Genomic DNA, 25,827 nt, shown 5'->3' on the forward strand with positions numbered 1-25,827 from the left:
CTCTGATGAGAAAGATACTGTTACTAGTTGTGTCTTCTGTGAGAAGTCAGGTCACAGTCTCCACAAATGCTGGAAGTTCATGGACAAGCCCACCGCAGAGCGACAGAAGTTTGTTCAAGAGAATAAATTGTGCTTTGGCTGTTTAAGGCCTGGGCATCGCTCAAAAGATTGCGATAACAGGAACACCTGCGACACGTGTCAGAGGAGGCATCCATCCTGCCTGCACGAAGATCGTACTAAGGAAAGGTTAAGGGATAGGAAGATCCCACAAGATAAGGGGACAAGAGCGTCAAGTGAGGCCATATCTAACAGAGTCGTAAGGGACATTAACAACACTCACACCTCCACAATCATTACAGTATGGGTGTCAACCACAAGTGAGCCAGATCGTGAAGTTCTTGTGTATGCACTTCTTGACACCCAGAGCGACACCACTTTTATCCTTGAAGAGACAACAAAGGCTCTCAATACAAGGAAGGAGCCAGTCCAACTGAAACTCTGGCTTCAATGAATACCATTGTGCCCTGCCAGAAGCTGTCTGGTTTGAGCATGGTCTCATCTTGAACACATTGCAGAGGAGATTGCTCCTCAACAGAGCTGTGATGCCGGTCTCTTAATTGGCTACAACTGCTCCCAGGCTCTCCTTCCAAGAGAAATTGTGTCTGGTAAGGGAAATCAGCCTTTTGCTCAGAGAACAGATCTTGGCTGGAGCATAGTCGGCTATGGAAATCCATGTATCGACTATGGCGACCCTATTGGAGTGAGTCATCGGGTTATCGTTAGACAGGTGATGCCAAGCCTTCAATCTTCTTCCAACCTCACAAATCAAGTACACTATGTTTGTAGAACACGTGTAAGAGAAGTAATCACAACACTGGACATTATCAAGACGCTTGAATCTGACTTCAACGAGAGAGCTGCAGAAGAGGACCTCATATCTCAAGAGGATATCTGGTTCCTGAAGAAAATGAAAGAGGGCATCAGACGTAAGGACAATGGACATTATGAGATGCCGCTGCCGTTTAAGGAAGAAAGACCCAATCTGCCGAACAATAAAACATGTGCAGTTCACCGACTCAGGTGCCTGGAAAGGAGGCTAAGGAGAGACAAGCAGTACTACAAGGACTAAACAGCATTCATGGAAGAGACTATAGCTTGTGGATATGCTGAGAAGGTCTCTAAAGAGGAAATTAACAAGCACCCAGCATGGTACATCCCGCACCATGGGGTTTATCTTTGATATTTGTGCGGATTCTGCGGCCTTTGGCATCATTGAAACATTTGTGGAAGACCTGCAGAGCTCTGCGCAACCTGCAGAAGTAGAGGAGAGAGAACCTGACCTCCAGGAAAATGCACAAAAGCTACAGAGCAGGATCTGGTCTGCTACCACTAGTTTATATAACAATATTAAGAAGACATTAAAGGACTTCATCATTCACCAGCGGAGGTCAGACATGCTGAGCAGAATGACAGAGGACTCTGGACATCTTGGGACTAAGGAGTACCTTGGTTTGGCAAGCCAGGACTTGAGGCAAGCTAGTAAGAGTGTGCCTCACTTGCACAGTTTGAACCAGGAAGTGGCTCTACACAGGGGTGTCAGCGAGAGTTCAAAACTTCACAATCATTACAGTATGGGTGTCAACCACAAGTGAGCCAGATCGTGAAGTTCTTGTGTATGCACTTCTTGACACCCAGAGCGACACCACTTTTATCCTTGAAGAGACAACAAAGGCTCTCAATACAAGGAAGGAGCCAGTCCAACTGAAACTCTGGCTTCAATGAATACCATTGTGCCCTGCCAGAAGCTGTCTGGTTTGAGCATGGTCTCATCTTGAACACATTGCAGAGGAGATTGCTCCTCAACAGAGCTGTGATGCCGGTCTCTTAATTGGCTACAACTGCTCCCAGGCTCTCCTTCCAAGAGAAATTGTGTCTGGTAAGGGAAATCAGCCTTTTGCTCAGAGAACAGATCTTGGCTGGAGCATAGTCGGCTATGGAAATCCATGTATCGACTATGGCGACCCTATTGGAGTGAGTCATCGGGTTATCGTTAGACAGGTGATGCCAAGCCTTCAATCTTCTTCCAACCTCACAAATCAAGTACACTATGTTTGTAGAACACGTGTAAGAGAAGTAATCACAACACTGGACATTATCAAGACGCTTGAATCTGACTTCAACGAGAGAGCTGCAGAAGAGGACCTCATATCTCAAGAGGATATCTGGTTCCTGAAGAAAATGAAAGAGGGCATCAGACGTAAGGACAATGGACATTATGAGATGCCGCTGCCGTTTAAGGAAGAAAGACCCAATCTGCCGAACAATAAAACATGTGCAGTTCACCGACTCAGGTGCCTGGAAAGGAGGCTAAGGAGAGACAAGCAGTACTACAAGGACTAAACAGCATTCATGGAAGAGACTATAGCTTGTGGATATGCTGAGAAGGTCTCTAAAGAGGAAATTAACAAGCACCCAGCATGGTACATCCCGCACCATGGGGTTTATCACCCACAAAAGCCTGGGAAGATAGTCTTTGACTGCTCAGCTAAGATTCGAGAGACGTCCTTGAATAATCATCTCCTTACCGGTCCAGAGTTGACAAACACATTGCTGGGCGTCCTTTGTCGTTTTCGTATGGGTCCAGTTGCAATCATGTGTGACGTAGAGCGCATGTTCCACCAGTTTCATGTGAAAGCAGAAGACCAAGATTATCTACGGTTCCTTTGGTGGGAGAACGGAGATCTAGAGTCTCAACCCTCAGTGTATCGTATGAAGGTCCACTTGTTCGGCGCAGCTTCATCTCTTGGTTGCGCCAACTATGGTCTCAAACATCTTGCTGCCGAAGGACGAGGAAGCTTCAGCGAGAAGTCTATCCAGTTCATAGAAAGGAACTTTTATGTTGATGATGGGTTGACGAGCGTATCGTCTGAAGCTGAAGCGGCCCAGCTGGTGAAAGAAGCAAGAGAGCTTTGCAGTATCGGCAAACTTCGGTTGCACAAGTTTATCTCTAACAGCAAGGAAGTTATAGCCACAATTCCCAAGGAAGAACGTGCCAAGGGTGCCAAAGACCTGGATATGGCACTGGGTGAACCACACATAGAGAGAGCGCTTGGTGTACTATGGTGTGTCGCATCAGACGAGTTCCAGTTTAGAGTAGTTGTCAAGGAACGCCCACTCACAAAAAGAGGAGTGTTGTCTACAGTAGCCTCTGTATATGATCCGCTTGGGTTTGTGGCACCCTTTGTCCTGGCGGGGAAGCAGATCTTGCAGCGGATGTGTCGTGACAAAATCGACTGGGATGACCCCCTTCCAGATGACCTACGTTCCCAGTGGGAATTCTGGCTCCAAGGTCTACAAAACTTGTCTGAAGTAAGGATCCAACAAAGCTACTTGCCATCAAGTTTCAAGGAGGTGCAGAGTTATGAGCTCCATCACTTCTCCGACGCTAGTCCCTCAGGTTATGGAGAGTGCTCATACCTCAGAACAATCAGCACCGCAGGAGAAGTTCATTGCTCCCTAGTTATGGGGAAGTCGAGAGTTTAGGTTACGACCATACCACGACTGGAACTTTCAGCAGCGGTGGTAGCTGTTCGAACAAGTGACATGCTCAAAAAGGAGCTAGAGATACAAGGTCTACAGGAATACTTCTGGACAGACTCAAAGGTAGTTCTTGGCTACATCAACAATGAAGCCAGAAGATTCCACGTCTTTGTAGCTAACCGTATTCAACGCATTAAGCAAAGCACAGATCCCGAACAATGGAGATATGTGACCTCTGAAGAGAATCCTGCGGATCATGCTTCCAGAGGTCTCACATCAGAACAGCTCATGGCTTCCAACTGGTTCACAGGTCCAGACTTTCTTTGGCATGAAGAACTTCCCAAAGGACAAGTCAAGGGGGAAGAGTTCTTAGACAATGATCCAGAGCTGAAATCTCTGGTCCATGATACCCAAGCAAAGGAAGAAAGATCATTACTAGATCACCTTCATAAGTTCTCAGACTGGGCAAGAGTGGTAAAAGCTATTGCCAGGCTCAAACGACGTGTCAAGGAAGCCATAGGCTTAAAATTGAGGTCCAGTAAAGCTACAAGCATAGAAGAAAGGAGAGAGGCAGAGCTCACCATTATAAAGATGGTTCAAGAAGCAGCCTTCTCCCATGAGATACACAACCTTAGGCACCAGAAAGACATCAAGAACAAAGATAAAGCAAGCAAGTTGCATAAATTGAGTCCATTTCTGGATGAGCAAGGTATCCTCAGGGTGGGAGGTCGCTTGGCTCATGCAACTCTTCATTCCCATGTGAAGCATCCCGCAATCCTGCCAAGAGATAGCCACTTGTCAGTGCTGCTCGTCAAGCACTATCATGAAAGAGTACGACACCAAGGATGTGGAATGACAATCAATGAGCTGCGATCCAACGGTATATGGATCCTAGGATGCAGCAATGCAGTTTCCTCTCACATCTACAAATGTGTGAAATGCAGGAAATTCAGAAGATGTACAGAAGGGCAAAGGATGGCAGATCTTCCGAAGGAACGCATGGAGACCGCGCCTCCCTTCACATACTGCGGGATGGACTGCTTTGGACCCTTCTATGCCAAGGACGGAAGAAGAGAGTTAAAGCGTTATGGGCTCCTACTCACTTGCATGGGCTCCCGAGCAGTTCACATTGAAATGCTTGACGACTTAACCACCAACGCTTTAATCAATTCCCTGCGTTCATTCATTGCCATACGTGGTAATGTTTGTCAAATCAGATGTGATCAAGGCAGCAACTTCATTGGCGCAAGACGCGAGTTTGTGGACGCCCTGAAAGAAATGGATCAAACACGACTGAAGGAACTTGGATGCGAGTTTATCATGAACACCCCGTCTTCAAGTCACATGGGTGGTGTTTGGGAAAGGCAAATCCCCACGATACGAAGTGTCTTAACATCCACTCTTGATCAGTCAGACGGACGACTCGACACCGCTTCTCTGCATACCTTTCTCTATGAAATAAATAGTAGGCCCCTAACTACGGAATATCTGAATGATCCATTAGGTCCAGAACCTCTCACGCCAAATCACATCTTAACAATGAAGTCCACAGTTATCTTACCGCCACCTGGACAGTTCATCAAGGAAGATCTTTATCTCCGCAAGAGATGGCGCAGAGTACAATTCTTAGCCAATGAATTCTGGACAAGGTGGAAGAAAGAGTACCTCCTAAACCTCCAACACAGACAGAAATGGAGTAAAGACAGAAGAAACGCAAGGATTAATGACATTGTCATCTTGCAAGATGATACTGCACTACGCAACCAGTGGAAATTGGCAAAGGTTACAGAAGTGTACCCGGGACAGGATGGCTGGGTGAGAAGATTCAAGTTACTGATCAGCGACTCAACCCTAGATGAGAGGTAAACGCATCACCAAAACCCACCTATCTGGAGAGGCCCATCTATAAGACAGTCACCCTCCTGGAAGCCGATCAAGAAACCTGCAGACCCCTTTCACAGAAATCACCGGTGATTGGTGGGAGTGTAACTGACAGTTAGACTTACAGGTTATGTCGTTGTCTTTCGTTTGAATTGTTTACGTGTCCGCTGTGCGGGGGAAAATTATAATACAAGCGGAACTACGTAGCTAATACTGTTGTAACGGGGATCCTTATTGTAGCAACACACTTTTGGAGGGAAGGCAATCCCCTAGCTAAGTTTTCATTTCATAAAGGTTGAAGAGTGTATGTTAGGATGAAGTGTGAATTCACACCAGGAATAATAAGTGTGAAGTTTGTTTTTCCTCCCTTCTGTAATAAGCAGCCAATGAGGTATTTTTTCCTTTATTCATGTGTTTAATCTGAACCCTTTATAACGCCGGTTAAAGTGTTATGTATGTAAGCACTTCAGAGTTATACCAAGCTAATAAGTCACTCGTAAGATAAGGTTGTAAGAGTGTGCTTAACTGTATTTTTTATTTACTTTATAGTTCTCACGGAAGGTGATAATTCTGACTAAAACTACAGAATAAAGCCGCCAGTTAAAATCAAGGAACGGTTGTGCTCGTGGTTACTGAAGGGAGCTACAGCCACCAGTGACATTGTAGAAGGCGTGTTTGATTTGGAAAGGGATACCATCAGCAGTACTGGAGAGCAGGTCCTCACCTTCAATACAAAGGTATAGTACACATACATCTTTCATGAATAACACTGCTGTTGACCTTTTATGAGATATATGATTCTTTGTGTCATGGCATTGCACTGCTTCTTTGCAATTGATATGCTGTACTTGAAGATATCGATATTTTCCGTTTGTTTACATGTGCCTTTTCCCACCAACCAGGGTTCCAAGAAAGTTAGTAAGAACCTCTGTCCTCAAGAGTCTCTGGAGTACCAGCCTCAGAACATTTCCCCTACTGTGTACTTTACAGGTAAGCCCTGCTGCTGTTTAGGCTGCTGCTCAGTCAAGACTGAGACATTATCCCTTTACCATTCCACTAATTCATTTGGAAAGACATTGTACTCCTCTGAGTTGTTACCTATGACATACTGTACTGTGGGCTGGGTGGTAGCCTAGTGGGTTAAGAGGTTGGGCCAGTAACCGATAGGTTGCTGGTTCAGAATCCCTGAGTTCACGAGGCAAAATCTGTCAATGTGCTCTTGAGCAAGGCACTTAATCCTAATTGCTCCTTGTAAGTCTCTCTGGATAAGAGTGTCTGATAAATGAGTAAAAGTTTAAATTGATGGCATGCTGGATGGTCTTTCGTTGCAGAGACGATGACAACATCTCATGGCTCCTTTTCTCCAGAGGGAATTTATGATATCGCATCGTCCTTCCCACTTGAAGAGAAGAGTCGCAAACCCTCCCTTTTCACCAGATTGTCTAGATCCATCACGAAAGGCTTTCTCAGCCCATTCAAATCTTCAAGGAAAACCAAATCATTTAATTAAATTCCTCATAACAACGAGAGCATTCATTTGTTCAGATGAAAATCTAATCGTATTGGTCACATACACCGAAAACAACTGTGAGATGCTTTATTACGAGCCCATTCCCAACAATGCAGAGTTAAAAAGTAAGAAAATATTTTCTAAATAGTAACACAATAACAATAACAAGGCTATATACAAGGAGTACCAGTACCGAGTCAATGTGCATGGGTGCGAGGTAGTCGAGGTAATACAGTATGTACATGTAGGTAAGGGTAAAAGTGACTAGGCAATCAGGATAGATAATAAACACAGTAGCAGCAGCTAGTGTGAAAGTCGGTCAGTGAATGTGTGGGTAGAGTGTAGTGAATGTGCATCGAGCCAATTCAAGAGAGTCAGTGGAAAACAATTAGAAAAATACATCAATAACCAAGGGGGTCAATGCAAATAGTGCAGGTGGCCATTTAATTAACGTTCAGCAGTCTGATGGCTTGGGGGTAGAAGCTGTTCAGCAGTCTAATGACTTAGGGGTAAAAGCTGTTCAGCAGTCTAATGACTTGGGGGTAGAAGCTGTTCAGCAGTCTAATGACTTGGGGGTAGAAGCTGTTCAGCAGTCTAATGACTTGGGGGTAGAAGCTGTTCAGCAGTCTAATGACTTGGGGGTAGAAGCTGTTCAGCAGTCTAATGACTTGGGGGTAGAAGCTGTTCAGCAGTCTAATGACTTGGGGGTAGAAGCTGTTCAGCAGTCTAATGACTTGGGGGTAGAAGCTGTTCAGCAGTCTAATGACTTGGGGGTAGAAGCTGTTCAGCAGTCTAATGACTTGGGGGTAGAAGCTGTTCAGCAGTCTAATGACTTGGGGGTAGAAGCTGTTCAGCAGTCTTATGGCTTGGGGGTAGAAGAAGTTCAGCAGTCTAATGACTTGGGTGTAGAAGCTGTTCAGCAGTCTAATGACTTGGGGGTAGAAGCTGTTCAGCAGTCTTATGGCTTGGGGGTAGAAGAAGTTCAGCAGTCTAATGACTTGGGTGTAGAAGCTGTTCAGCAGTCTAATGACTTGGGGGTAGAAGCTGTTCAGCAGTCTAATGACTTGGGGGTAGAAGCTGTTCAGCAGTCTAATGACTTGGGTGTAGAAGCTGTTCAGCAGTCTAATGACTTGGGGGTAGAAGAAGTTCAGCAGTCTAATGACTTGGGTGTAGAAGCTGTTCAGCAGTCTAATGGCTTGGGGGTAGAAGCTGTTCAGCAGTCTAATGGCTTGGGGGTAGAAGCTGTTCAGCAGTCTAATGACTTGGGTGTAGAAGCTGTTCAGCAGTCTAATGGCTTGGGGGTGGAAGCTGTTCAGCAGTCTAATGACCAGGATCCTGGTGTCTACCCAATGTGCTGAGCACTCCTCTTGGACAGAGTCCGCGCTACATTCAGCTGCTACAACCATGGTCTCTGTGTGAAGGCACTGTTAGAGAGTCAATCAACCAGAACAAGGTTAGGAGACCAAATCTGTGTCCTAGCATTGTGAAATACTGTATATGTAATGGCCTCAATACATTAATGAAGCGCCCTTACATCCTATCCTCTCCCCATACTGAAACAACTTGTTAGGGTGAACCAATAAGACTGACACTATATACCTTCTAAGCATGATAGTTGGCTCATGATTTGTTTCAGGACTTGTTAGGGTAAACCAATAACAGCTTCTAACCCCAAGTCATAACACTGCTGAACAATTAATCAAATGGCCACCGGACAAGTTCAACTGTTTTATTATTTGTTACTTTAGTTTATTGGGTAAATATTCTCTTCAACTCTTCTTGAACTGCACTGTTTGTTAAGGGCCTGTAAGTAAAGTATTTCACGGAAAGATCTACACTTGTTGTATTCAGCGCATGTGACAAATTAAAGTTTGAGTTGATTTGACTATATACCTTCTAAGCATGATGGTTGGCTCATGATTTGTTTGTACTGAAATCTATTCAGGGAGGATAAGGGTATATCATAGGCAGTGATGTAGTGGTAAAACCATTGACTGGTAAATGCTGATTGCCGTTCAGGATTAAAGAAGTAACGCTCCCTCTACTTTCAATGCATCTTCCACAAAAGGTGGGTAAATGCTTGAACAAAATAAAATAAAAAGTGTGTAAACAGCTTTTACATGTGTCCCCCCCCCACCACCACTGATTATAGGAGGCTTCTTCTGACAGTATTCACACCTTTCATAAGAAACCTCCAGAGAAATATTCATATTCACCGTAGCTGTCATTTAAACTTGGACTAACCTGGCCAAGGCCAAACAGTATATGGCGTTTTCTCTGGGTGTGCGGTCGCAGGGGAGAGAAAAGGCCTCCAGTGAGGTGGTGAGTATCTGGGCGGAGTTTGGCGAGGCAAACACAGGTCTGAGATTGGTGTCTCTGGAAATGGGCGGGAGCGGGACTCTGCTCCTCCATTGGTTGCTGTTCTGATCCCCACTCTCATCCTCCTCACATCCCTTCCCTCCACATCCCCTCTTCTTCTCTCTTTCATCCCTCGTGGCCACAGGGTGTAGCTTCGGTAGTTGAAGAGGTTTATCCTGGGATGCCAGGGCGCGGAGCAGGCAGGATACATGAGATGGGCAGTTGATGAGGGTCAAACGTCGAGAGGCTGTGGACATCACCCTGATACCCGCCTTGGCCTCACTCCTCCTGGGCTTGGAGGACATCTTGGGGAGGGTGAAGCCGTCCACCAGGACCGTGTCGCCCACCCTGGTCCTGAACGGAGCCCTGTTGAGGCCCATGCAGTGCCTGGATGCTGCCCTCCTCTGCCCCAGCCTCACCCAGCCCTTTATCTGGAGGTATGTCCGCATGGGCAGGGCCATACCTGGGAGGACCACCACAGAGCACAGCTTGGTGGCCAGGTGACGCACACACTCTGTGGCCGTACTGGAGGGCGATCCTCAGGGGGTCATGCCTGTCGGGATCCCCAGGGTCAAGGGTCAGAACGCTGCTGGCGATAAAGAGTTTGAGGATGGTGAGCTGGCCGCGCTTGATGGAGGCGACAGCGGGAACCTTGGCGACGTCGGGGTGGGCCGTCTGGTGGCACCACTCACGGTAAGGGTGAACCCCCACCGGCTTAATGACACGCACCCCCCTCTCCAGCAGCCAGCCGGCCAGGTCCAGGTGGCCCAGAGAAGCAGCGATGTAGAGTGCCACCCGGAGCTGGAACCTGGAATAATACAGAATCAATGTATTTATAACACGTTTCAAGTTTTTTTTGTCAAGTTCACAAGATACAGTGGGTTATAAAACAGTACAGTAAAATGCTTACTTGCAAGCTCTTTCCCACAATGCAGTATTAAATATCAGGGTAAGAGAAAAATAATATGAAGGAAAAAAACACGAGAATATAAGCTATATACAGGGTCAGTACTATCATTGTAAGCTATATACAGGGTCAGTACTATCATTGTAAGCTATATACAGGGTCAGTACTATCATTGTAAGCTATATACAGGGTCAGTACTATCATTGTAAGCTATATACAGGGTCAGTACTATCATTGTAAGCTATATACAGGGTCAGTACCATCATTGTAAGCTATATACAGGGTCAGTACCATCATTGTAAGCTATATACAGGGTCAGTACTATCATTGTAAGCTATATACAGGGTCAGTACCATCATTGTAAGCTATATAAAGGGTCAGTACCATCATTGTAAGCTATATACAGGGTCAGTACCATAATTGTAAGCTATATAAAGGTTCAGTACGATCACTGTTGATAGTAAGTCTATCATACAGTTCAGTGTGTAGATGTGTATTCTGACATCACAGGTCTCTCCCTAGACAGGTGTCGTTGGACGGTCAGTCTGTGTCCCAGGAAGCAGCCTCTGAGGAACTCCGCCCACCCATCCCAGGTGTCTAACCGTAGAGTAGCCCCTGGGAGACAGAGACACATGCAGGTTGTCCTCCTGGTTTCCATGAACCAAGAATGTGTTCCATACAGTCCATTTGTCTCTGTGTTACATCCATAAGGTGTTGAGCCAGAGGACCATTGATCTACTGCACAAGGAAGGCCATACCCAGGTCAATGGCGTAGTCGTGCAGCCGGTTGCAGTCGTAGAGTTGCAGGCCGGCGGGAGAGCTCAGTCTGAAGGAGCTGACGGGAAGCACACACTGCTGGGACACCAGGGTCATGAGCCTGGCCACAGACGTACTCAGGAGAAACACAGTGCCCAAGACTGAGAGGGTCTCCCCCGTCACGGCACTGAACACACGCACCACCGGCTCCCGCTGAAGTATAAGACCATGGACATACAGTAAATTCACTTGTTTTACATAAATACCTATGTTGTGTTTATACACCGAGTAAACAAAACATTATGAACACCTGTTCTTTCCATGACAAAGACTGACCAGGTGAATCCAGGTGAAAGCTATGAACCCTTAATGATGTCACTTGTTAAATCCACTTTAGTGTAGATGAAGGGGAGCGGACAGGTTAAAGAAGGATTTTTAAGCCTTGAGACAATTGAGGCATAGATTGTGTATGTGTGCCATTCAGAGGGTGAATGGGCAAGACAAAATATTTAAGTGCCTTTGAACGGGGTAGTAGGTGCCAGGTGCACCGGTTTGTGTCAAGAACTGCAATGCTGCTGGGGTTTTTCACACTCAACAGTTTCCTGTGTGTATCATGAATGGTCCACCACCCAAAGAACATCCAGCCAACTTGGCACAACTGTTGGAAGCATTGGAGTCAACATGGGCCAGCATCCCTGGGGAACGCTTTCAAACACCTTGTAGAGTCCATGCCCCAGCAACTCAATATTAGGAAGGTGTTTCTAATGTTTGGTACACTCAGTATATATAAGTTAGGAGTCATATAATTACAGGGGTAAGATGAAGTGGCTCCTTTGCACTGATCTTAGGTCTGGTTTGTGTTTTTACTGCTAATGGTAAAGGTTAGGATTTGGTGAGAGTAAACTGATCCTAGATCTGTGCCCAAGGGCAATTTCTATCCAGAGACAAATCAAAGGTCCATGCTATTTAAATTTATAATCTACCACCATCTCGTGGCTCAAACTTGTAACAACATTTTCTAATTCATGTGCTGTACTGAGTTTTGTTCTATCACATTGAACACTAATCTGGGTGAAAATTAAATTGAACACTAATCTGGGTGAAAATTAAATTGAAGACTAATCTGGGTGAAAATTAAATTGAAGACTAATCTGGGTGCAGATTACATTGTTAACAGAAATATTATGAATATGTATTTCAATGAACCCAAAGGGCCTCTTCTTCACCTACTATACGGCCTGCTGTACTCTGTAGTCTGCTGTACTCTGCTGTACTCTGTAGTCTGCTGTGCTCTACTGTACTCTGCTGTACTCTGCTGTACTCTGCTGTACTATACACCACTGGGTATACAGACTCTTCAGATACTGTTAGCGAACACCAGACTGAGGTCGAGGCGATTACATGGGGAAAAGGTTTATGACTGTAAGGGTGTTTGGTACAAAGGCAACACTACATCGGGCCACATTTCAGCTCTATCCCAGGTCAACCATACAATACTATAGATTTCCACTCTAGTCAACCAGCAAGAAGGAGAGACAGACAGAAGGTCTGGCTTTGACTATGTCAATGATGGGATGTGTAAGTAAGGAGTAAGGAACACAAATAAACATTATTCTGATGGTTACATTTGTACTTAGATACATAACCACTCTCCTCTGTTAGCAAATCTTCCACAGAACTTTGTGGAACAGAGTGAGTTCTGTCCCTGTCTGGCTCTGGACATGTACCCAGGGACCTCTGTACAACAACACTTCACACTCACGAAGCAGTGTTCTTACTAACCAATCACTCTACCATAACCATGGTCTCGGTATAAAGCAGTGTCCTTACTAACCAAATACTCTACCATAACCATGGTCTTGGTTGAGCAAGGGCAATATTACTTTAAGTCTCAAGCAGGGTGAATTTACTATATACCACCACACTATACAGTGGGGCAAAAAAGTATTTAGTCAGCCACCAATTGTGCAAGTTCTCCCACTTACACTTAAAAAGATGAGAGAGGCCTGTAATTTTCATCATAGGTACACTTCAACTATGACAGACAAAATGAGAAAAAAAAATCCAGAAAAATCACATTGTAGGATTTTTAATGAATTTATTTGCAAATTATGGTGGAAAATAAGTATTTGGTCACCTACAACTATTTTATTTTACCTTTAGGCAAGTCAGTTAAGAACAAATTCTTATTTTCAATGACAGTGGGTTAACTGCCTGTTCAGGGGCAGAACGACAGATTTGTACCTTGTCTGTTCAGGGATTTGAACTTGCAACCTTCCGGTTACTAGTCCACCGCTCTAACCACTAGGCTACCCTGCCGCCCCATATAACCATACTATATAATCATACTATATAACCATACTATATATTACCACACTCTATCACCATAATATATATAATGATACTATATAATCATACTATATAGCCATACTATTTAACCATACTATTTAACCATACTATTTAACCATACTATTTAACCATACTATATATCACCACACTATATCTGAAACACTTCATGTTAATGATAGTATGAAGCTGTTTCAAGCAATAGCCAGCTCACTTTGATATGCATTTTCAAGCACGGGTAGAAACAGCTAGGTGTTCGGCTGGTACCTTCAGCAGGCAGCAGATGGCACTGCTAGGGGTGATGCCAACGTCTGTCAGGACCCAGCTGTCCCGAAGGATGGCACCAGCATAGCTCAGCTCCAGGAAGTGCCTCACCTGCTTGTCGTCTGACAGTTGCACGTGGAAGTAATCCTGCCAGAGGAAGAAGATTGGAAACACAAGGAGCCGTAATTGAGTGTCCCATACGATCAGAGTGAGAGGGCTCAACACTGATGGAGCCGTAATGGAGGGTAATTGTAATTGTAATTGTAATTGTAAAAGTGTCCAATTGTGTACAATTAAGAAATAAGGCGGTGTGGTCAATATATGGCCAATATACCATGTTCTCCGCAACGCGGAGGTATATTGGCCATATACCACAAACTCATCATGTGACTTCTTTTTTTTTTCAATTTAGTGGTATCCAATTGGTAGTTACAGTCTTGTCCCATTGCTACAACTCCCATATGGACTTGGGAGAGGCGAGAGCCAAGAGCCGTGCGTCCTCCGAAACACAAACCAGCCAAGCCAAGCCACACTGCTTCATGACACTTGCTTAACCAGCCGTGTCGACCGTGTCAGCGTGCACAGCGCTTGGCCCACCACAGGAGTCACTAGTGTGTGATGGGACAAGAACACCCCTGCCGGCCAAACCCTCCACTAAACCGGATGATGCTGGGCCAATTGTACGCCACCCCATGGGTCTCCCAGTCACGGCCTGCTGCGACAGAGCCTGGACTTGAACCAGGATCTCTAGTGGCACAGCTAGACCACTGCCTTAGACCACTGCGCTACTCGGGAAGCCCGAGGTGCCTTATTGCTATAGGGCAGTTAACCCACTGTTCCTAGGCCTTTATTGAAAATAAGAATTTGTTCTTAACTGACTTGCCTTGTAAAATAAATATTTGAAGCAGAGCTTAATTTGTAAATTGGGAGGTGCCAGAACAAAGAGTGGGTGCTAGAGGGGGGGTTCTGTGGTACCAGAACTCATGAGAAAAAATATCACCTTTTATAATAGAGCATTGAACACATATCATCACCTGCATTGCTTGCTGTTTGGGGTTTTAGAATGGGTTTTTGTACAGCACTTTGAGATATCAGCTGATGTACGAAGGGCTATATAAATACATTTGATTTGATATCATCACATTTGGGTAGAGCCACTTATAAAAGGTGCACGCACACATGGGGAACATTTTTAGTAGCCTAGGGTCCGGGAAAGTGTTGGCCTTTTTAAAACCGCATTTCGTGCAATTCTACATCCTTTTACATGACTGGAGACTTTGGCATTATCTTTTTTTTAATCCGCACAAATGATCGAAATGGCAGGCTACTTTGACACTGACAAACTTAGTATCTGAGATCAATAAAAACGACCTTGTCTTGAATCCATCAATAGCATATAGGCCTAGGTTTGTGGAGAAACATATAGTAGGCTACAATATGAGGAGGAAATTAGTCCTAAAAATGCTTTCCAGTTTCACTGACTCACCCAATGATGCGCAGCTCACTCGCTGGAGATTGTCGATGCGCTCGTGTCAAAAGCCTATCTCTCCCTCTCTCCGTTTTGTAAAACAATGTTTGGGAGTTGATCAAATATTTTGGTAGTCTACAGCATAGTCTTATCTTTTCAGCAAGAGTCATTGCTTTTCAACCTGTGTTTTCCCTCGATTGTATTTGAAATATTGCAAAAGGCCTGTTTTGTCTGCCTGCTGTTTTTTCACTGACAGATTTGCCTCGCGTTCCCGACTGTAGGCTATTCTTTGTTATTGGGCTACAATCCGCAGCTAGGCTATTTAAAAAAAGGGCCATTGGTCCTCTGTAGCTAAATTATAGGGTTTCTCATGACGTATTAGGCTATTCTGAATGATTTCATTTATTTCTCAACAGACAGCAGTATTTCCGTAACTTGACACAGTAAATTGCTAGCTAGTACTGGCGGGAATTCTCTACAACAAAATGCACAACAAATATTCTCCAAAAACCGCTGCATCTTATGTGTGATGTTCGAATAACATTTACAAACAATTTGATATAAATTGAACATTTAAATCATCACCTGAAAGTATAAAAATCACTTTTGATGTACAGTGCTTTGCAACCAACAACTTACCGCTGGTTTGGTGCTTGTTCACTGGGACGATTTTAACTGGAACATCCCCCCTCGTAAGCAGCTTTTCAAACCAGCCAATAAGATGCCATGTTGAGTAGGTGAAGGCAAGACAAACTCAAACCAAAAACCCATTGGCTTAACAATAAAGTGGCAAGGGGAATCACCAATTTAACCCTGTTACAGAGGCAACTCGAATGAACATTGATCGCTTTTATTATAATTGTTAAATAGCAAAAATGATTTTTCATGGCACGAGAGGTACCGGATTTGGCCAAATAGGTTCCGGAACAAAACAGTCCAGAACGGAACGGTGCCGGATCCTGTTCTGGCATGATCCTGCTCAAATTAAGCACTGATTTGAAGTACCTAGGCCTCTACCTGCTGAGTATAAAGATTATTAAACTAGATTCAGTGGGCTTGTCATTCACAGTACTGATGAAAAATCAAGTACAGTTGATCTAAATGTGGATATACGAGGACATCTAGTGGTCACCGGATTTTTTAAAAATCCATGCAAGCTATCTTTGCACTAGCATGCGATGCCATATATTTGACACAGGTATTTATTTTTCAACATGTATTGTCATTGACTGGAACAAAATATAATTGTATGAGCTATGCCTCTGTGTCCCGGCGTTGTTGTACCCCTCTACTATCTGGCTTGGTGGGGCGATCTCGTTCTGCATGCCTGCTTCACTGAGATACAATGTGTCGTCATGCATTTGTGCATGCACGCTGTTAACGGTCATACCCGTCTTGCTAGCTAATTTAGCTAGCTCATCAACCAGTATTTTATTCGCTTTTTCTGCACGATAGCACTTATTAAAGCCTTGAAACTCATGGGGACCCCACTGTTACCACGGGTCACCGAGCTAGCCCTTATTTGGCAGCAGGGTTGCATCGGTTTCCATTGGATTTGACAGCTTGTTAGGCTGGCTAGCTAGGTAGCTAATTCGCTAATGCGAACTGTTTATCACGTAGCAGCCTATGCTGACTAGCATCGCTAGCAACTAGCTAACATGGATAAAGTCTAGTCGTGGGTCCACAAAATCAAACAAATGGTACTGAACTGATGACAAAATCATGTTTCGAAATTGTAGTAGATATTTTTTTTGTTGCTTAATGACATTGCGAATATCATATTTTTTGTCATTTAACTACCGGTCTGTATATAATCCGGTTTCGGAATGAGAAAAGTATTAATCGCAAATTCCAGCACTACTAACGGATACCGGGAAAAATAAATATGAGAACCGGTCACGAATGCGGAGCCACGCCCTAAAATAACATGTGACCACAAGGCGTTTGTGACACATTCATGCGTTCCAACTTTGTCATAATTGTCTGTAGGTTCTAAATTGCTTATGAGCTTGGCTTCCCTTCAGAAAGTAGCTGATTCTTGTACTCTACAGCTGTATTTTCCTACAGTTACTAATAATACTAGCAACAAAACAGATTTCATTCCTTAAAATGATATTGCCAGATGGAAGAAAATAATAAGGTAGGCCTAAACTGTAATAAGATATACCTTAAAGACTGCTTGTGTTTAATCCTGAATCCAGTTGCCCCTCATGTACTGGGATAAAACAATAGGCAAGCCATGAACCTTATGGAGGAGTACATGTGTTTTGTAGACACACCTGGGTTCTAGACTGGCTGAGGTAAACATTTTAGGAAAGCCTGGGTTTTTAAATCCTGGTGAAAGCAGATATGTCAAAGTTTGTCAATGTCATGTTGCCCTTCCATTTAGATGAAACTAGCGAAAATGATCATTTTGCTTCTCTTAATCCACATTTTCTAGCAAAAAAACATGTTCATGCTTTAGGGCTGGTGGGCTGCATATATATTGGTAAAATATAAAGTGTGTGTGTGTGGAGGGGAGGGGTGTAGTGGATATAATGGGGTATAGGCCTAACTGTTGTTTTGAGGGTGAAATTTCAACCACAGGATGATGTCATCATTGTAAACTAAATTCAGCATAGCCAAACCTTGTTATAAAATAGGTTGAATTTGTACCTTTGAAACCATGTCAGATTTTCAACATTATATACACTTTCAGAAAAAAACTATAGGCAGCACCTCAGCCCGGGATCGAACCCCATGCAGGGTTTTAACTACACCCAGCCCTGCTTAGCTTTAATATGTCACTGACTACTACCAATATGCTATTGTGAGAATTATTATTGAGAGATCTCTTAATAACAAAATTTATTCAGTGTTAATATCGAAGTCATTCTAAGGGGTAGGTTTGACAAAGCAAATGAGTGAGTGAGTCTTTGACATGAAGACAGTGGTTAGATTCTGCCATTTGGACTGCTCTGATGTTTCCATTCTCTCCTGGTTATGACCATAGAGCCTTGTCCCAGTCTCTAGACCTGCCTGTCTGTGTGGTGGATGACCACCTGACCTCTGAAGCTGTCAATGAGATGGTAAGTTGACCATGTCATTTCATATTACAACATTAATCCAATAAAATGTTATAGTGATGCTATCATTGGCAATGTTGACGTACCACAACCATCTCTGTTGTGTTGCAGTTGTTTAATTGGCCCAACGTTGCCAATGCTCCTCCACTCTTTAACAGTTAATAATTATTTCAGTATGATATTTGTTGTATATTAAGTTTGATTATTTGCAATATAATTACATTTCTACCAGGAGCAGAGCAATTCTACCAGGAGCAGAGCAACCTCAGTGATGGAAACCACAGAAGAGGGGAAGCTCAACAATGTGGAACATCTGACACTTATGGACTTCCTTCAAAACCTAACTGAGAAGTATGTTCTGTTTTCTTTGGTACTATCACACCTTCAAGGAAAAAGGATCAAATTAGAAACTGATCAATCGGAAAAAAATGTTCAGTGCTAGAAAAGTTGTCACATTGCAATTTTGCCAAAACAACTGACACAAAGCAAGTATAACTTCACGATCAGGCAAATAATTAAATAAAAACTATTCTGCCACGCATCCTGATATGACAACATTTATAACAATATTGTTTTCAGGCAATGGAAGGGGATTCGTGAGGGCATGTTTGACCCGGTAAGATCATGTTACTGACAATTTAATCAGATTACCATGAAAACTCTGCCTAATGTTTAACCTTGTTCATAAGCTTTTGAAAGACGCACTATGCAACATTTTAAAACACTTCTTCTGTCTGGAATACAGCTGACAAAACAACAGCTTGCCGGCTTGTGTCTGAGGATTGTCCAGTTTTTATCGGACAAGCTGATGCAGATCATCATCCCAGGTCTTTACGAACTACTGGGCATCCAAGATGCTGCCTCCTCTCCATTGTCACAGAGATCTCTCACAGCGTCACTCACCAGTCTGTTAGACGATAAGGTTAACACCAAGTCCCGCGTGAGATTTACTGAGGCTGGTGTACCTAAGAGGCCAGGCAGTCGAAAGTCTTACAATAGCTTTCGCATCCCGACTCCCTACCCTTCCTCCAACTGTATGGAGCAGGGAGATGAAGAAGAGCAGGAATCACAACTTAAGTTCAAGGACCTGACTAAGGGCAGTCTGGGCAGTGGAAGCTACCTGCCCAAGGGGGCCATGAGGTATGTTCTTAAAGGGAAATTTAACAACTTCATATTCATCTCCAGCATCACCATATGTGAAAATTACACATTTCCATGCATTGTAGTAAAAAAAATATAGAGGGACGTAACTGTTTCCAATAGTGCTGAGAAATTAGTGCTTTTTGAGGTTGGTTTGGTTTCGATTCAAATATTTAAAAAATAATCACGGTTTTGGATTTCAATACTTTTTTTAGACATTGAATGCACTATGGATTATGTGTGTTGAATGCTGTAACAACAGATGCTACTGAGCCAGATGTCTATGTGTCAGGGGAGAAGCTCCAGGTGGTATCCGATTTTAAGTACCTTGGCATCATACTTGATTCCAACCTCTCTTTTAAAAAGCATGTAAAAAAGGTAATTCAAATAACCAAATTCAACCTAGCTAATTTTCGATTTATACGAAATTGTTTGACTACAGAGGTAGCAAAACTGTACTTCAAATCTATGATACTCCCCCACTTAACATACTGCTTGACTAGTTGGGCCCAAGCTTGCTGTACAACATTAAAACCTATTCAGTCTGTCTACAAACAGGCTCTCAAAGTGCTTGATAGGAAGCCCAATAGCCATCATCATTGTCACATCCTTAGAAAGCATGAGCTCTTGAGTTGGGAAAATCTTGTGCAATACACCGACGCATGTCTTGTATTCAAGATCCTTAATGGCCTGGCTCCCCCTCCACTCAATATTTTTGTTAAACAGAAAACCCAGACATATGGCAGCAGATCCACAAGGTCTGCCATGAGAGGTGACTGTATAGTTCCCCTAAGGAAAAGCACCTTTAGTAAATCTGCATTCTCTGTGAGAGCTTCCCATGTCTGGAATACACTGCCATCAGACACACATAACTGCACCACATATCACACTTTCACAAAATGCTTGAAGACATGGCTAAAGGTCAATCAGATTTGTGAACATGGTCCCTAGCTGTGTGTTGCCGCTTTCCATGTTGTCTGTTGTCTGTAGCTTGTGAGGTGTGGAAACTTTGTTGCTTTTATGAATTTTGTCTTGACGCTTTTTGTTTTATGTTGCTCTGTCTGTATGCTACGTCTTGCTTGTCCTATGTTGCTCTGTCTGTATGCTACGTCTTGCTTGTCCTATGTTGCTCTGTCTGTATGCTACGTCTTGCTTGTCCTATGTTGCTCTGTCTGTATGCTACGTCTTGCTTGTCCTATGTTGCTCTGTCTGTATGCTACGTCTTGCTTGTCCTATGTTGCTCTGTCTGTATGCTACGTCTTGCTTGTCCTATGTTGCTCTGCCTGTATGCTACGTCTTGCTTGTCCTATGTTGCTATGTCTGTATGCTACGTCTTGCTTGTCCTATGTTGCTCTGTCTGTATGCTACGTCTTGCTTGTCCTATGTTGCTCTGTCTGTATGCTACGTCTTGCTTGTCCTATGTTGCTCTGTCTGTATGCTACGTCTTGCTTGTCCTATGTTGCTCTGTCTGTATGCTACGTCTTGCTTGTCCTATGTTGCTCTGTCTGTATGCTACGTCTTGCTTGTCCTATGTTGCTCTGTCTGTATGCTACGTCTTGCTTGTCCTATGTTGCTCTGTCTGTATGCTACGTCTTGCTTGTCCTATGTTGCTCTGTCTGTATGCTACGTCTTGCTTGTCCTATGTTGCTCTGTCTGTATGCTACGTCTTGCTTGTCCTATGTTGCTCTGTCTGTATGCTACGTCTTGCTTGTCCTATGTTGCTCTGTCTGTATGCTACGTCTTGCTTGTCCTATGTTGCTCTGTCTGTATGCTACGTCTTGCTTGTCCTATGTTGCTCTGTCTGTATGCTACGTCTTGCTTGTCCTATGTTGCTCTGTCTGTATGCTACGTCTTGCTTGTCCTATGTTGCTCTGTCTGTATGCTACGTCTTGCTTGTCCTATGTTGCTCTGTCTGTATGCTACGTCTTGCTTGTCCTATGTTGCTCTGTCTGTATGCTACGTCTTGCTTGTCCTATGTTGCTCTGTCTGTATGCTACGTCTTGCTTGTCCTATGTTGCTCTGTCTGTATGCTACGTCTTGCTTGTCCTATGTTGCTCTGTCTGTATGCTACGTCTTGCTTGTCCTATGTTGCTCTGTCTGTATGCTACGTCTTGCTTGTCCTATGTTGCTCTGTCTGTATGCTACGTCTTGCTTGTCCTATGTTGCTCTGTCTGTATGCTACGTCTTGCTTGTCCTATGTTGCTCTGTCTGTATGCTACGTCTTGCTTGTCCTATGTTGCTCTGTCTGTATGCTACGTCTTGCTTGTCCTATGTTGCTCTGTCTGTATGCTACGTCTTGCTTGTCCTATGTTGCTCTGTCTGTATGCTACGTCTTGCTTGTCCTATGTTGCTCTGTCTGTATGCTACGTCTTGCTTGTCCTATGTTGCTCTGTCTGTATGCTACGTCTTGCTTGTCCTATGTTGCTCTGTCTGTATGCTACGTCTTGCTTGTCCTATGTTGCTCTGTCTGTATGCTACGTCTTGCTTGTCCTATGTTGCTCTGTCTGTATGCTACGTCTTGCTTGTCCTATGTTGCTATGTCTGTATGCTACGTCTTGCTTGTCCTATGTTGCTCTGTCTGTATGCTACGTCTTGCTTGTCCTATGTTGCTATGTCTGTATGCTACGTCTTGCTTGTCCTATGTTGCTCTGTCTGTATGCTACGTCTTGCTTGTCCTATGTTGCTATGTCTTGCTTGTTCTATGCTGCTATTGTCTATATTGTAATTGTTTTTAATAACCTGCCCAGGGACTGCGGTTGAAAATTAGCCGGCTGGCTAAAACCGGCACTTTTACTGAAATGTTGATTAATGTGCACTGTCCCTGTAAAAATAAAAAATAAATAAATAAAATAAACTCAAACACATAATAAAACAATGAATAAAAGTCCCATGATGGTAGTGACTGTCCATTACTGTTAATGACTTATCAACCATCATTTACTTTCTCATATAAAATATTTATTTGATGACTTTATTATTTCATTCCAAGTCATCAACTCATCTCTATAGAGCTGCTGCTTATTCTGTCTGACAAAATCACTATTTTAGTAGTTCTTCTAAGTAAATAAGACCTACTTTTATGACCGCTGAACACCAACTGTCAATCACTTAGATCATGTATTTCCAGGTAGAGAATCCTCGCAACGCAACTGCTTTTTATCTCTCTCATGCATTCTCTCGTCTCTCCGTCTCAGTCAATGAGGTTTCCGTATCTGCTCCACACAGAGTGGACAAGCAAGTGGGCGTGCAATGGATTGTGGGAATTAATTGCCATATTTTCTGTGCTAAACTATGTAGAATATTGGCCTGTTGGAAACTACAACTCCCTACTACATTGCATAGTTCGTGCTTGATCTGATTTATCTCTACAGAAACTGAGCATCGAGCTCACAGAAGAATAAAAAAATTAACTATATGGAATTCAAATAATTGAGCCGACGTCGGTCAATTAGTTGTTTAAAAACCGAAAAATAACAAAAATGTTGGTTAAATGCTCAGCTCTAGATTCTAATGACATCATCAGTGTGCATCGTGTGATTTTAACCAATTATGAGTAGGCATTTCCTACTAATTGGTTGATGATGTCATAGAAAACACTTATCTTCCTCTTTCTTTTTTACTACAAAACATAGAAATGCCTGTTTTTCACATATGCTGATGTTGGGGTGGTGCTGGAGATGATGAATATGAAGTTGAAACATTTAGAAATTTCCCTTTAACATTTCTTCAAACTGCCTTGTATTTATGATTGTCCTTGAAGTTATTAGAAGTTACAGTATTTGAAGTTTATAGCAATTTGGATTTTTGTAGAGGATAGATATTGCCAGGATAGATGGATATCTACAGGCCAGTTTCAATACAAATGACTTATACAAAATACATTTTATTGGGCTTTAGAAATTAAGCAGTTAGGCTGACATCACACTAAGGTTTTTTCTCAGAGAAACAGCAGCGTTTTCCTCATTGTTTTCAATGGTGCAGATGTATTTGACACACTGAATGTGCATCACAGCCTTACATATTATTTGTTTGACTTTGATGATTTCTGCGTTTTTTTCCCCAAGGACTCTAACCTCTCTGTCTGATGTGCAGAAGAAAACAACCAACTCTGAGACGCTACAAGTCCTCTTAGGTGTCTCAGAGGACACCATTGTCACCTGTGTGCAGGACAGCCTGCAAGGTTCTCTCTCCAAACTTGCATGCATGTCCAATTCTCCATCTGGAAGTGCAGGCTCTATGATGCTAACCCCTGCTGTAATGGCAGAGTTGGCTAAAGATGTCAAGTCGGCCTTATCAGTGGTCGTTAAGAGTGCCTCCGCAAGTCACACCTCTCTAGTGACACCGGTAAGGGGAGACTCACAGACCAAGGTGACTGAGAGCATGGTGAGAGAGCTGGCTGTTAAACTTGAAAAAGTTGACCAAGAGAGCAAGAGTCTAACAGGGCAAGTCATGACCACCATCTCTGACACAATGGTGGCTTTTGTTGACGAGAACGAACAGAATTTGCTGGAAGATCTGAAGGACAAGATCACGTTTTTGGCATCGCATGTTGGCTTTATTGAGGATCTTGATGCCCTGATAAGGAAATACGAGAGCAGCTACAATATTAGTGAATCTGGTTCCTCCTGCACGCTCACATCTAAGAGCATCCAAAAACTCTCTAGCCGGGAGTTTCAAACATCAGCAATACAAGCAGTGAGTGGAGTTCTTGACAAAAAAGTCAGTAGTTTGAGCTTTCCTAGTTCAGTCATTCAGTCTGAGTTAACAGGTGCTGTGTCAGGTCAAACATTGTCTGGCATTGTAAAGACAGAGTCAATTCACCCAGTGGGCTCAGCAGCATCAGTAGTTGTTAAGACTTTTGTGTCAGATATGAAGTCCTTGGCTGAATCTGAAGAGAGTCCCCAACAGAAGAGTGCCTGGTCTGCTGCTGTTCACATTTACCACAGCATCCAAAACAACTTGAAAGATTATTTCAGCAAGCTTCAGCGATGTGCCTTAAAGAGCATTGTCACATCTGATGACAACATCACAAATGCTGAGTTTAAGGAGACAGTTCAACTTCCTTGCTTAAACATGAAATATAGGCCCAGTAAGAGTGAGCCTCAGTTGCCAGAGTCCACTGGTGAAGTTACTTTACAAAGAGGCCTAAGTGAGAGCTCAAAACTTCTTTGGGCAAAAACTGAGTCAGAAGAAAGCATGCTCCTTCTGACAACTTGCACCCAAGAAGTCATCTCAGAGCTTCTGGTCTTGTACAACACTGAGATGTCAAAGGAGGACGCCCTGTACACTGTTGGAGAAAAAGGATCAGGCTTCTCTATTGAGAGAGAGAAATTTGTAGAGGGTGTTCTGGCTCAGCTTGGGGATATTGCCCATTCCAGGGCCTCATCACCAATAGTATGTGAGTTCCCCTGTCAAATTGAGGACAGCAGAAGTAAGGCCACAGCTTCTTTGACCAGTCTGTTAGATTGTATTAGAAAACTCTCAAGTGAGGAATTTAAGAGAAATGCCACTCAAGCAGTGAGTGAGTTCCTAGTTAAAAAGTCCACCAGTAGCTTAACTAGTGCACAGCCTGCTTATTCTGTAGCATCCAGGTCTTGTTCCATTCAAAACCAGTACACATGGTCAAAGGATATTTGTGCGGATTCTGCTGCCTTTGGCATCATTGAAACATTTGTGGAAGACCTGCAGAGCTTGGCGCAACCTGCAGAAGTAGAGGAGAGAGAACCTGACCTCCAGGAAAATGCACAAAAGCTACAGAGCAGGATCTGGTCTGCTACCACTAGTTTATATAACAATATTCAGAAGACATTAAAGGACTTCATCATTCATCAGCGGAGGTCAGACATGCTGAGCAGAACGTCTAGTCATATACCCACAGAGGACTCTGGACATCTTGGGACTAAGGAGCACATTTGTTTGGCAAGCCAGGACTTGAGGCAAGCTAGTAAGAGTGTGCCTCACTTGCACAGTTTGAACCTTGAAGTGGCTCTACACAGGGGTGTCAGCGAGAGTTCAAAACTTCTCTGGACTGAAACAGACGAGGCTCTACTGACCAATAGTACCAAAGAGGTCATTTCAACAATCTTGACCTCATGCGAGGATCAGGCATCAAATGCACCTTGCTTCTCCACAGTAGGAAAGAAAATATCTGATATGTCCCTTGAGGTCAACATGTTGGTAGGTGGTGTTCTGTCTCAGCTGAAGGACATCTCCTTGTCAAGGTCCCCAACACCATGTGAAGACATGTTTGAACGTCTCCAAGGTTCTCCTGAGCGAACCTCTCCAGTAAGTCTAGATTGCAGCACGGCTGCCTCCAAAGGCATTGCATCTTCCCACAGTCTTTCTACAAAGAGCCTCCAAAAACTCTCTAGTCATGAGTTCCAAACTAAAGCTGAGAAAGGAGTGAGTGAGGTCCTCTCTAGATCATTTAACATTGTGGAGGAAGGTACAACAGATAAGTACCTCCAGTCTGTATCTACATCCACCACATCTACTGATATTATACAAACCATGGTGAAAGACCAGCAGGAGCTCACCCAGACCACCCAATCATCTGACATGGTATCTGGAACCTCCCTGCTCACCACTGGAC

At 43.6% G+C, this 25,827-nt stretch overlaps 1 protein-coding gene and 1 pseudogene across 2 annotated transcripts in view; both read right to left on the reverse strand.

Annotated features, from left to right (window-relative positions):
* Window positions 1-25,827, reverse strand: part of LOC110532571 (actin-like protein 6A) — a 758,238-nt gene that overhangs the window by 515,772 nt on the left and 216,639 nt on the right. The window lies entirely within an intron of this gene.
* Window positions 9,065-16,391, reverse strand: LOC149985406 (protein ANKUB1-like; annotated as a pseudogene).

This window comes from Oncorhynchus mykiss, chromosome 1, assembly GCF_057628025.1.
Source record: "Oncorhynchus mykiss isolate SJ-2025 chromosome 1, ASM5762802v1, whole genome shotgun sequence".
Classification (NCBI taxonomy): Eukaryota; Metazoa; Chordata; class Actinopteri; order Salmoniformes; family Salmonidae; genus Oncorhynchus; species Oncorhynchus mykiss.